Below are 13,704 nucleotides of genomic sequence, written 5' to 3' on the forward strand. Positions count from 1 at the left end.
CTCATCCTCAATCTTGGGAGCCAAGTAGTACTTTAAATGTCCCACACCAGCAAATTTATACTCCACAACAGGGGACATCTGTGGAGGTACTGAGTGTTCCAAAGGCCTTGCCAATGGCCTGTAATGTTTTGGGGGCATCAGGACCTCCCTGGCCAACAACTCACTGGAAGTTACCCCATCCCTGGCACTGAAAATTTTCTAGCAACAACACACAAAGGTTTTAATCTGGCTAATCCAAATGCCTGAAGGGTGAATAACCAGGCAGCAGTTAGCCTATAGAACTCAGGAAATGAGAATCAGTGTTTATTGAATTTACAGTGCTTTGATGTGATCAGAGTGTTGGAAAATTATTTGCTGGGTGAGGGCAGCTTTGCCTGCTTGGTGGTAAAAAAATGCAAAGTGATCCCTTTTATAGTAAGATGTGAGGATCAAGTGAACACATATAGGAGTTCCTACATAAACATGTGATGGAATTACAAGAAAAGCAAGAGAAACTCATATTCTCATTTAGGCTGCAGGAACTTAGGAGGAAAAGAATGGCTGATTTATCAAGTACGGTCTAATGACAGCCTTAATGACAGAAGGAAAGAGGAAAGGCAGGGTTTGTGGAAGCTACACGGTCCCGAGAAGGAAATGAATGCCCTGAGTTTGAATTACAGGTTCAGCCTTTTAATGTCCTACCCTTGGAGTTAGCGCTAGGGCTGGCTGGAGAGCCGCAAAGAGTCCTCTGAGTGCCAGGTGCATCTACCTACATTACTTGTTTAGAACTAAAATAGTGTTAAGTTACTCACACACAGGCAAGGACACCAGAGCTTGGGCATGGCAAGCAAATGGCGCAGGATTCCACTGAGGGGTGGGGGTGGGGGGTCCAAGCCCTGGGCCAGCAGCTTTTCTGCAGCATCTTCCCTCAGCTGCTGTTTCACAGGCCCCAGCCTCCAGCCCTGGGGTGTTTCCCCTTGCTTCTGAGGTGTCCTTCTTGTTTTATTTATCTTTGAGAGAGAGAGAATGGGTACACCAAGGTTTCCAGCTGCTACAAATGAACACCCTGTGCACCTGGCTTGCGTGGGTCCTGGAGAATAGAACCTGGGTCCTTTGGCTTTGCAGGCAAGCACCTTAACTGCCAAGCCACCTCTCCAGTCCACTTGTTTTTCTTTCGAGGTATTTGGCTTTTTGGGAAACTTTGGTGGACTTCTGATATAATCATAGCTTCAGAAATGTAAAAAGCAGCCAGGCATGGTGGCACATGCCTTTTAATTCCAGTGAGCTCAAGGACCCCCTGAGATTATGTAGTGAATTCCAGGTTAGCCTAGGCTACAGTGAGACCCTACCTCAAAAACAAAAACAAAAGCAAAAACCAAGTGTAAAAAGCTTCTTCTACTACCATGTAAATGAGACAGAGAACTATCATGAGGCATTGTCTTATGCATCCTCATTGGCTAATAAAATTAACATTGAGTAGGCTAGGGGGACAGCTTAGTGACAGAGAGCTTGCCAAGTATGTGCAATGCCATGGGTTCAAGGGTTCAATGTATATAGTACCACCACACAAACACACATAGAGAGTTAATATTTATCATCAAATGAAGACCCAAAATAACTCTGTTTGCAACACCTCTATGGGGACTGGAGAGATGGCTTTGTGGTTAACGCACTTGCCTACAAAGCTTAAAGACCCACGTTTGACTCCCCAGAACCCACATAAGGCAGACACACAAGGTGAGGCATGCACACAAGGTGGCTTATGCATCTGGAGTTCGATGGCAGTGGCTGGAGGCCCTGGCACATCAATCCCCTCTCTCATCAAAATACAAAAACAACAACAACAAAACAACAACAAAAACACCTAAATGCAGCAAATCTGGTTGCTCATGTTTGTGATTCCAGCACAGGGGAGATTGCCACAAGTTCAAGACCAGCCTAAGATATAGTGTGAGACCCTGTCTCAAAAACAGACCAAAAGAACAAAATAAAACCACAATAAATGTGCCAAAGCAGGCATTGTGGTACATGCTTATAATCCTAGCACTTAGACAGTGGAGGAGAATTATCAGGAGGCCAAGGTCATTCTCAGCTACATAGTGAGTTCAAACCCAGCCTGGGCCACATGAGACCCAGTCTCTAGGGAAAACAAAAAAAGCCAGAGTGGAATAATATACAGAAATTCTACCTCCTCTGAAGGAGCTGATCATTACTAACACAAGACTACACAAGGTTCACGTGGATTCTTTCTGAAGGGAAGAAAATATCATAGATGGCAGAGGAAGCTATGGTGACTTGGAATTTGAAGACGCAGGCAATGCTTCTTGGCCTCTCTTCAGCTACCTGATGTCACCAAAGAAGTGTTCTAGAGAGCAGGCTTGGATAAACTTATGACCTCTGTCAGGCTCTGGGTTCCTAAGACTTTTATGGGCATGCTACCAATAAACTAAGTGTGTAAATGCTCCCCAATCTAGTTAAAAAATAATAACTGCTACTGGTGCTTACACTACATATTTTCTGCAAAACAGTTATTTACCTTTCCCTCTAATAAAATACACACAGCAATACATGAAAGGCAGTAAAAATATCCATGGCTTGCTATTAAACTTGATATATTTTTCCTGACAAGTTTTAATATACTACTTTTAGATGGACCAAGTATTACATTCAATCAAGCACCCAATGAGGACATGACTGATTAGCACCAAGGAACAAACACAATAATGTGTCCCAAGTACAGGGTCTGTACTGAGAACTTAAATGTCTCCCTTGAAAGATCAGATTGCACTTTAAAATGTCAATATACTTCTAGCAATGAGTCACTTGTGTAAAAATGCCACTATAAAAGATATTAGACTTTTTGGGCTTGTTGTTTTAAGTTTAAACTACAGCCTGGTGCATTTTGTTTATCACGTTCTCACGTACTCCAGCAGCAGAGGAAGGGTCTTGGGAATTTCAGAGGCTTTTTTTTTTTTCTTTCGTTTTTGTTAAAGAAAACCTCTAAGCAGGTATGTAACCACTTTGGAGACATAAATATGTAAAGAAAATGATCTTAACAAAGGAAGAATTGTATATACATATATTTGCAAGGAGAGAGAATGAATAAGCATGCCAGGGCCCCTTGCCAGTGCAGACAAACTCCAGATTCATGTACCAGTTTATGCATCTGACTTAAGTAGGTACAGAGGAATCGAACTAAGGCTGTCAGGCTTTGCAAGTAAGAGGCTCTAACCGCCAAACCATCTTTCCAGCCCCAGAATTTTCTTAATCTTTAGTCTTTCTTTGATTTATGGACTCTCTCTTGTTGGGGACCATAGTCCCTTAGAAGAAGCATTTGTTTTGTTGCTGTTTGTTTGTTTTTAGGCAGGGTCTCATTCTAGCCCAAGCTGGTATGTTAATCACGCTATAGCTTAGACAGTCTTGAACCAGTTGGGATTATAAATGTGAGTCACTATACCTGGCTAGAGGAAGCTTTTTTTGTGTGTGTGCTTGTGGTATGTGTATTATCTGTGCACACCCTTTGCACACACATGCAGAGGCTAAAGAGGATGGTGAGCCAGATGCCAAGGAAGCACATGTGTCTGGAATGTGTTTACAGTGGCTGAAGGCCCTGGTGCACCCATTCTCTCTCTCTCTCTCTCTATTTGCTTCTTTCTATTTTTTCTGTCAAATAAATAATATATTTAAATAAAAAATCTTGGGCTGGAGAGATGGCGTAGCAGTTAAGCGCTTGCCTGTGAAGCCTAAGGACCCCGGTTCGAGGCTTGGCTCCCCAGGTCCCACGTTAGCCAGATGCACAAGGGGGCGCACGCGTCTGGAATTCGTTTGCAGAGGCTGGAAGCCCTGGCGCGCCCATTCTCTCTCTCTCCCTCTATCTGTCTTTCTGTGTCTGTTGCTCTCAAATAAATAAATAAAAAATTAAAAAAAAAATGATTTCCCTGTTTCCACAGTGTTCTGGATACATATTCCTTCCCATAGTCCTGACATAAAGAAGAAAAAAACATATTGTGGTCATGAGCTTGAAATGTCTTACATAAAGACAAACACACAAAATAATCTTGCTGAACAATGTCATGAAAATACTCTAATGAAAAATTAGTCTATGGTTTATAAAATAGAGGTATACATGGTTCTGCAAGTTTTTCTGTTCAAACTTCTTCTATGGAAAGTGAAGTTTAAAAATCAGTGCTAACCCATTATCCTCATTTGAAGCTCTGTGGACCCACTATAGGAATTAAGTCTAACCATTTGTAATTCAATGCGATGGGCACGGAGCAGGCATTCAAATTTAATCTGAAAACATAATTATAGAAACTGCTAAATCACAAAAGAGCTTAAGATCCAAAACAAGTTGGAGACCTATATGTAAACTAAGCCTTATTTCATATACAGAAATGAAGTGTAACTCAGAAATAAAACATTTGACTAACAAATACAATGAAAAACTCTTCATTGTCATGCATGTAACCATGATGTACAGACAGCGGGCTTATGAGTCACTGAGTCAAATCTAGAAAAAACTGAACTGCATACCCATTCTCTCAGACTTTCTATCTCTCTGCTTGCAAATAAACAAAAATATTTTTTTAAAAATTAAAAATTTTAAGAGGACATCAAAATAGAAGACAGACTATTTAGAAAGAAAAAGGGAGTGACAGAAAAAGGTAATGGGAGGGAATTATGATCAAAATACATTATGTACATGTAAAATCATCGAAAAAAAGTTAAAAGATTTGGTGAGCTGGGAAGATGGCTCAGCAGCTAGCGGCACTTGTTTGCAAAGCCTGCCAGCCTGGGTTCAATTCTCCAGCAACCACATAAAAATCTGGATGAGCCGGGCGTGGTGGTGCACACCTTTAATCCCAGCACTCGGGAGGCAGAGGTAGGAGAATTGCCATGAGTTCAAGGCCACCCTGAGACTACATAGTGAATTCCAGGTCAGCCTGGGCCAGGATGAGACCCTACCTCGAAAAACAAAAACAAAAACAAAATGTGGATGAAAAAATGGACACAAGCATCTGTTATTTATAATGGCAAGAGACCCTGGTATGGACATACACAGAGACACATGTAAATAAATTAAAAAAAAGTTTCCAAAAGATTTGGTGGTAAGTGATAGTCTATCTAATGGCTCAATTTATCTGCAGTCCCAGTTCAAATGTAAACTGGAAAAAAATCATACATGTAAAACTACTCAATGTTGAGAATCAGAGAAATGCAACACACTAAAGTGACCACATCTAAACCATCTAAGCAGAGTGCCTGCCAAATACGAACTGTGAAATGTTCTGTCAAAATAAAAATGTGAAATAAGGAAGCAGATGGCAATATTCTTGAAAAAAAAATCCCTCACATAAGGAACTGTTTAGACATTGCTGACAGTTCTGCAAATGAAGCGGGATGTCGCTTCAAGGGTTATGACAGCAGGGTGTTCCAGTCCTGTCCCCCCACGCTCACAAGAATGGGCTGAAATGAGGAAACAGCTTTCCACAGGGGACATGACTACAAACCCCAACTGCAAGGCCAAAATGGCTACAGCTTTTGAGGCCAGTCTGGATTTCATAATCAGAAAATAGCTCTACTTTTTCAAATAATGCTTTTTCAAATAATGCTTTGCCAGGGAATCACCTTTTCTTTTTAAGATTTTGTCCAGATTTTCATTCTGGTTTTCTGGGCTGCTTACCACTTTCCAGATGCAATGGTTTTCATTGTCAACTTGACTGAATTTGGAGTCACCTAGGAGACATGCCTTTGGATGTGTGAGGGTGTTTCCAGACAGCTTTACCTGAGGGAAGAGCATCTTGGATGTGGGCAGCATCATCCCAGAAACTGGGATGACTGAATACAAAAAGGAGCAGGCCAAGCCAGGAATGGTGGCACATGCCTTTAATCCCAGTGCTTGGGAGGCAGAAGTCGGGGGATCACCATGAGTTCGAGGCCACCCTGAGACTACATAGTGAATTCCAGGTCGGCCTGAGCTAGCTGCTTCCTGGTCAGCACTGTGGACCAGTCCACTCTTAGCACCATGCCTTCCTCAGTGAGGATCTGTATCCCTTCTTCAATCATGAACCAAAGTGCATCCTTCTTCCCTCTCTCCAGTTGCTTCTGTAACAGATTGAGGAAGTTCAAGCAACCCAGCAACTGATGAAAAATGGTGTATCCTACATTCCTCCCAGACCTTTCTTTAGTATCTATAAACTTGCAATTAGAACTCATAGAAAAAGTGTGCAGCATTATTTCCCACATAAATGACTGTGTTGTTTGTGATGCTAGGGCCTTACAAATGTTTTTCTTAAGGCAAAATCTCACTCTAAACCCAGGCTGGCCTTGAACTCACAGCAATCCTCCTACCTCTGCTTCCCAATCAAGTGCTGGGACTAAAGGTATGCGCCACCAGACCTGGCTGGGCCTTATACCAAGGTATGATCCCTAGTCCAGAAGTAATTTTAATTGCTTTTAGAGCAGGGTGAACAGCACTCAAAACAGGTTGGGGGGTATGATCTCGGGTTCTGAGCTGAGTGAAATCCCACATGAATGCAAGAAACTCCATCATCTTTCAAATACTCTGAATTTTGGGTTTAAGAGAGTTAAACCATACTAATTTTTATTTTATTTGTTTCTGCATGTGTTGTGCCTCAGAGCATGCCAGGCAGGTCCTCTACAACTGAGCTACATCCTCAGCCTCACTTTGGAATTGATGAATTTAGACTAAAACTAAAATTGATGAATTTAGATTAAAACTCTCAAAATAAGCAGATATTGCTTTTTTTTTTTACTATTTTTATTTCATTTTTTAATTTTTTGTTTACTTTTATTTATTTGAGAGCGACAGACAGAAAGAGAAAGAGGCAGATAAAGAGAATGGGTGCATCAGGGTCTCCAGCCACTGCAAACGAACTCCAGACACGTGCACCCCCTTGTACATCTGGCTAACATGGGTCCTGGGGAATCGAGCCTTGAACCGGGGTCCTTAGGCTTCACAGGCAAACGCTTAACTGCTAAGCCATCTCTCTAGCCCAGACATTGCTTTTCAATAAACAAAACAAAACCACAAGGGGCTGGGGAGATGGCTCAGTAGCTTGCTCACAATGTCTGTTGGCCTGGGTATGATTCCTCAGCACACATGTAAGGCTAAATGCAAAGTGGTGCATACATGGCATGTGTGTGCTCCCACACACACCTCCACATGCACACAAATAAGTTAAAACAACAAAAAATTGTGATTGGAGAGATGGCTTAGCAGTTAAGGCATTTGCTTGTAAGCCTGACGGCCCAGGTTCACATCCCCAGTACCCACATAAAACCAAATGCACAAGGTGGTGCATGTATCTGGAGTTCATTTGCAGTGGCAAGAGGCCAGGGCACACCTATTCTCTGTGTGTGCTTGCAAATATATATTTTTTAATTTGAAAAAAAAAAACCTTCTAAAGTTTACTGTTGGTATAATTCAGAAAAATTGTAAAGCCCTAGAGATGGGTGCAGTGGATCATGCCAACCCCCAGGAAGATGGGCTAGGGGATCACCATGAGTGAGTTGAAGGCCAGCTTGGGCTACAGAGCGAGTTCCAGGTCAAACAAGTCTTCAAAAAAACCTGTAACTTAAATAAAAAAAAAAAACAAAACTGTAACTTTTAAATAAAAATACACAGCTAGGTATGATTGTGCATGCGTAGCCTCCTAGCACTTTGGGAGGCTGAGGATGAAGAACTGTAAGTTCAAGGACAGCCTGGATGGTTATATGGCAAGACAATAAAACAAAAATGCACAATACTACTGTAATAATTAAACTGCTTAGAACAATGGTTTAAATTTCAGTCTAGGCTGGGGATGGTGGCACACATCTATCATCCCAGAATTCAGAAGGTTAGAGGCAAAAGGACTGATTCAAGTTTGAGGCCAGATTGATCTACTATACAGAGTTTCAGGCCCGACAGGGCTACATGAGACCTTGTCTCAAAACAAGAAAAAATTAAATCAAGAGGCTCTGTATGTTCACATTGGGCTTTAAAACAATCTATTTTTCTGTGCATTAGATATGGACACTCCAGCAGACTTTCTATGCTGATTCCAGATGTTCATGGGCAGCAGATGAATGAACATTTATAGCTATCCCACGGGGCCTGTGTTGTTTTGTGAGGTAGTTTGACTACCTTGTAGCATTTTTTAAAAAAATATCTCATTTGAGTAAGTAGACTATGAAAAAAATCAAGTGGCTAATACAAGAACCAATGGTGTGTAAATTTAATGCAACAAGATAGAAGTGAAGATCTGGAGAAACGCAGAGTCTAGCCTCAAGTGGGTACACATTCACCAAAGTCTGTGTTCAACAAAGAGAAGGGGCAACAGTAGGGAATGTGCAGAACACGCTGAAAGTAAGGTTTCTACATTGTGTTTAGAGAATGAGGCCTGACTGGGAACTTCAGAATGACCTAAACAGGATCTCTACAACCTTCCCTTTGCCCATTATCTTTTACAAAACCAATGCTCACATACATTTTTTTAGGAATATACTACGTAGGGTATAAAAGAAGAGACCTTTCATTTCTGGTTTTGTGAGGTATGGTCTCACTCTAGCCCAAGCTGACCCAGAACTCACTATGTAGTCTCATGGTGATCCTCCTACGTCTGCCTCCCAAGTGCTGGGATTAAAGGCATGTGCCACCATGCCCTGCAAAAGAAGACTTTCTGATCCAATCTGAGAATACAAGTATGAGCTGTGTACAGAAGGGTAGTCATAGCAAACATTTTAACTTTTAAGAAAAAAATCTGTTTCTAATATAGGCTGAATGATTGTGTAAAATTAGAAAAAATGTTTTAGCAAATCAAAAAATTAAAACATTAATCTACAACAAAAGGTGCTACACAAGAGACATTTATTAACGTTCTTTTGTATTTACATTTTTAATATAGCAACCAAAGTGAATTACCACTTGGGCAGCAAGCACATCATTCTACATTTATAACGCATAGGTTTCTGCTAACACATTGTAAAAGCAAGTAGTACAGTATGTTAGGGATCATCTCAAAAGTTCCAAGCTAATTCTTTGCTTCTAAAACCTAAACCTCTGGTTTTCTAATTACACCATGTCAAGAATTACCCTTTAGTAATTAATCTGCATTTGTCTTTGTCCTTTCTATTTTATACAATGACAACACCTTTAGAATTCCTTGGTACACACCACAGAACAAAAAGTTACTGCAATTTTTTGAACAGACTATGAAAAATTAATGCTTATTTACCAATTAACATTTTTTGATCACACCTTAATGTATTTTGCACTATGGTTTTGCTTCCAGGTGTTCACACACAGTACAACTGAATAAACTTCTAGGTTAATTTTAACAGTAAATAATGGAATATGTGCAGAAATGCAGTCATAACAAAAGATTTAACTTTTGAGAAAACCCCTTTTAAAACAGCCAGCCTTATACATATCTTACACTAAATCTTTAATTCCAAATTTGCTTTGAGATGGAAGATGAATAAAGCAAGATTGCCCCCTACTGACTAAAGGGACATGGCTCATGCTATTTAAAATGACTACAAACAATATGTAAGGCATTATTATTAATACATCACAGACTTGATTGCAAGAGTTTGTTTTTTTTTCAAACATTAACCACTAATGATTCAATGATTACAGAATTCTGCATTAACTATTAAAATTTTACACCTAGGAACAAATAGGGAGAAATGATCTTTTTCAACAGTACTTTATTTTTAAAGCAGGTGATAATTCCTGTGTTCCACATCTCAATTCTCTTCCTGCAGGTATTCTCGTGCTTCTGAAGGGGAATTCATAAACGCAGGAAGGCCTCTGCCAGAAAACATCTGCCACAGAAAGATATTTAACAGTGAATCTCTAGTTAGCTTGTTATTTTGGCTAAGACATCCTTCTGTAGTTAAGAAGGTATGTTTTAAGACACGAGAAGTACATGTTTAACAGTTTCAAGACTACTATACACACACATTGACATTTATTTTCAGTTCTTCACATTGTCAAGGTCCCCAGAACTAGAAATATTGGGTGTGCTCTCTATACAAACTCTGAGGTCAGGAGTTTCTCACTATTCTCTTCTGTTCTAGCAAGTGAACAGAATTGAAGGGGTAAGTCTTTATCCTACATATAACTTGTCCGCAATGATGGAGACAGGAAACAGAATTCAAGTACACAGGTAATTTTCCTAACATACCTGTTGCTACTGTCCACTGGACAATTCTTCCAGATCTCACACCAGGAGAATTCCCAATGAAGATACCAATGATGTCACCCTATACTTAACTAAACTATGGCAAAGTTATAAACAATTGTAAATGCACCTAGCTCATAAGTTAACTTTTTTAGAGTAATTTTCTTTCTTAAAAAAGTATTAGCTTGCATATATGTATGTGTGTGTACAGACAGATGCATGTGGCACCTTTTTTAAAATTAAATTTAAAAAATTGTACTCTTAATATTTCTTCTCCCCCATCCCCATTTCATGGAGGGTCCTCCTCTGTGGGGTTACTGGTATTCACTATAGGGTCCTGAAGGCCTCACAGGTGACACTTTTTGTGTTTGGCTTTATGTAGGTACTGGGGAACTGAACTGGGGTCGTCAAGCTAGCTTTTTGGTATTTTCATTTTTATTTGCTTTGATTAACATATAAAAACTGGTGAATCAATGATGACCATGAACATGTGCTAAAATACAGGTAGCACCGGGATACTTCCTTAATAAACAGCTTTACAATATGCCTCAAAGTCAAAGCCACCCCAAATCATTTTATATACCCTTAGGAGGGCCTAGATCATCATGGTAAAATCCAATTGCCATCGATGATTTAGATGAAAATAACTGCTAGAGAACTACTACTGTCTGGGACCAGGAGGCCACTCACATTGACTTGACTGGAGTGTCACAGACACACTGAGGTTTGTAAGTGACAGGGCACATAGCTATCAGGGACAGTGAACCAGATCACCTTGGAAACAAAAGGGATCTAAAGGCTTACACACCATTTAGGTAAAAAAGGCAATCAGCCGGGCATGGTGGCACATGCCTTTAATCCCAGCACTCGGGAGGCAGAGGTAGGAGGATTGCCATGAGTTCAAGGCCACCCTGAGATGACAGAGTTAATTCCAGGTCAGCCTGGACCAGAGTGAGACCCTATCTCGAAAAACAAAAAACAAACAAACAAACAAAAAGGCAATCAAATCATTTCTCCTAACAAAAAGGTCATTGAAAAAGTTTTCTACTATCTTGCTATTTTATACCACCACCCACTAAATCAAACATTAACTTAAGATGGGGCACTCTTTAATATAATAAGAGAAAAAAATGAAGGAACTGGGAGAAGACAAAGAAAGGCAGAAATTAAGTACATCTACCATATGGAAAAAAAGTTGATCCCTCAAAGATATAGCTTCTACAATTTAAGATTCAATTTTTAATTAAGAAGACACCAATTCATTAATTCCAAGACTTAAAAACTTTTTATTTTTAAAATTTTTTTATTTCCACAATTTTTATTAACATTTTCCATAATTATAAAAAATATCCCATGGTAGGGCTGGAGAGATGGCTTAGCGGTTAAGCGCTTGCCTGTGAAGCCTAAGGACCCCGGTTCGAGGCTCGGTTCCCCAAGTCCCACGTTAGCCAGATGCACAAGGGGGCGCACGTGTCTGGAGTTCGTTTGCAGAGGCTAGAAGCCCTGGCGCGCCCATTCTCTCTCTCTCTCTTCCTCTATCTGTCTTTCTCTCTGTGTCTGTTGCTCCCAAATAAATAAATAAAAAAATTAAAAAAAAATATCCCATGGTAATACCTCCCCCCCACTTTCCCCTTTGAAATTCCATTCATCATCATATTACCTCCCCATCTCAATCACTGTATTTACATATATACAATACCAACCTATTAAGTACCCTCCTCCCTTCCTTTCTCTTCCCTTTATATCTCCTTTTTAACTTACTGGCCTCTGCTACTAAGTATTTTCCTTCTCACGCAGAAGCCCAATCATCTGTAGCTAGGATCCACATATGAGGGAGAACATGTGGCGCTTGGCTTTCTGGGCCTGGGTTACCTCACTTACTATAATCCTTTCCGGATCCACCCATTTTTCTGCAAATTTCATAACTTCATTTTTCTTTACTGCTGAATAGAACTCCATTGTATAAATGTGTCATATCTTCATTATCCACTCATCAGTTGAGGGACATCTAGGCTGGTTCCATTTCCCAGCTATTATAAATTGAGCAGCAATAAACATGGCTGAGCACGTACTTCTAAGGAAATGAGATGAGTCCTTAGGATATATGCCTAGGAGTGCTAGAGCTGGGTCATGTGGAAGATTAATCTTTAGCTGTTTTAGGAACCTCCACAATGATTTCCACAATGGTTGGACCAGATTGCATTCCCACCAGCAGTGTAGAAGGGTTCCTCTTTTTCCACATCCCCGCCAGAATTGATCATTTGTTTTCATGATGGTTGCCAATCTGACAGGAGTGAGATGGAATCTCAATATAGTTTTAATTTGCATTTCCCTGATGACTAGTGACGTAAAACATCTTTTTAGATGCTTATATGCCATCGTATTTCTTCCTTTGAGAATGCTCTATTTAGCTCCATAGCCCATTTTTTGATTGGCTTGTTTGATTCCTTATTATTTAACTTTTTGAGTTCTTTGTATATCCTGGATTTTAATCCTCTATCAGATATATAGCTGGCGAAGATTTTTTCCCATTCTGTAGGCTGCCTCTTTGCTTTTTCACTGTGTCCTTTGCAGTGCAAAATCTTTGTAATTTCATGAGGTCCCAGTGATTAATGTGTGGTTTTATTGCCTGAGCAATTGGGTTGTATTCAGAAAGTCTTTGCCAAGACCAATATGTTGAAGGGTTTCCCCTACTTTTTCCTCTAGCAGTTTCAGAGTTTCAGGTCTGATGTTAAGGTCTTTAATCCATTTGGACTTAATTCTTGTGCATGGAGACAGAGAAGAATCTATTTTCATCCTTCTGCAGATATATATCCAGTTTTCCCAACACCATTTGCTGAAGAGGCTGTCTTTTCTCCAATGAATATTTTTGGCACTTTTATTGAATATCAGGTGGCTATAGCTACTTGGACTTACATCTGTGTCCTCTATTCTGTTCCACTGATCTACATGTCTGTTTTTGTGCCAGTACCATGCTGTTTTTGTTACTATGGCTCTGTAGTACAGCTTAAAATCAAGTATGGTGATACCACCAGCCTCACTTTTCTTGCTCAGTATTATTTAAGATATCTGAGGTTTTTTATGATTCCAAATGAATTTTTGGATTGTTTTTTTCTATTTCCATGAAGAATGCCCTTGGAATTTTGATAGGGATTGCATTAAGTGTGTAGATTGCTTTAGGTAAGATTGCCATTTTCACAATATTGATTCTTCCAATCCAGGAACAAGGGATGTTTCTCCACTTTCTAGTGTCTTCTGCAATTTCTCGCTTGAGTGTTTTAAAGTTCTCATTGTAGAGATTCTTTACTTCCTTGGTTAGGTTTATTCCAAGGTACTTTATTATTTTTTTTAAAATGCAATTGTGAATGGGAGTGATTCTCTGATTTCATCCTTTGTGTGTTTGTTGTTAGCATATATGAAGGCTACTGATTTCTGTGTATTTATTTTGTATCCTGCTACAAGGCTTTAGGTTTTTATCAGCTTCTAACAGTTTGCTAGTAGAGTCTTTAGGGTGCTTTATGTATAGAATCATGTC

The 13,704-nt window shown here is 39.8% G+C and overlaps 1 protein-coding gene across 3 annotated transcripts in view; it reads right to left on the reverse strand.

Moving 5' to 3' along the window:
• Positions 1-8,834: 8,834 nt before the first annotated feature.
• Ndfip1 (Nedd4 family interacting protein 1) overlaps positions 8,835-13,704 on the reverse strand; it is a 57,100-nt gene continuing 52,230 nt past the window's right edge. For all 3 annotated transcript variants that reach the window (XM_045132977.1, XM_045132978.1, XM_045132976.1), the window contains one exon: positions 8,835-9,810. The gene's annotated coding sequence lies outside the window, so the exon portion shown is untranslated. The remainder of the gene's footprint in view (positions 9,811-13,704) is intronic.

This window comes from Jaculus jaculus, chromosome 13, assembly GCF_020740685.1.
Source record: "Jaculus jaculus isolate mJacJac1 chromosome 13, mJacJac1.mat.Y.cur, whole genome shotgun sequence".
Classification (NCBI taxonomy): Eukaryota; Metazoa; Chordata; class Mammalia; order Rodentia; family Dipodidae; genus Jaculus; species Jaculus jaculus.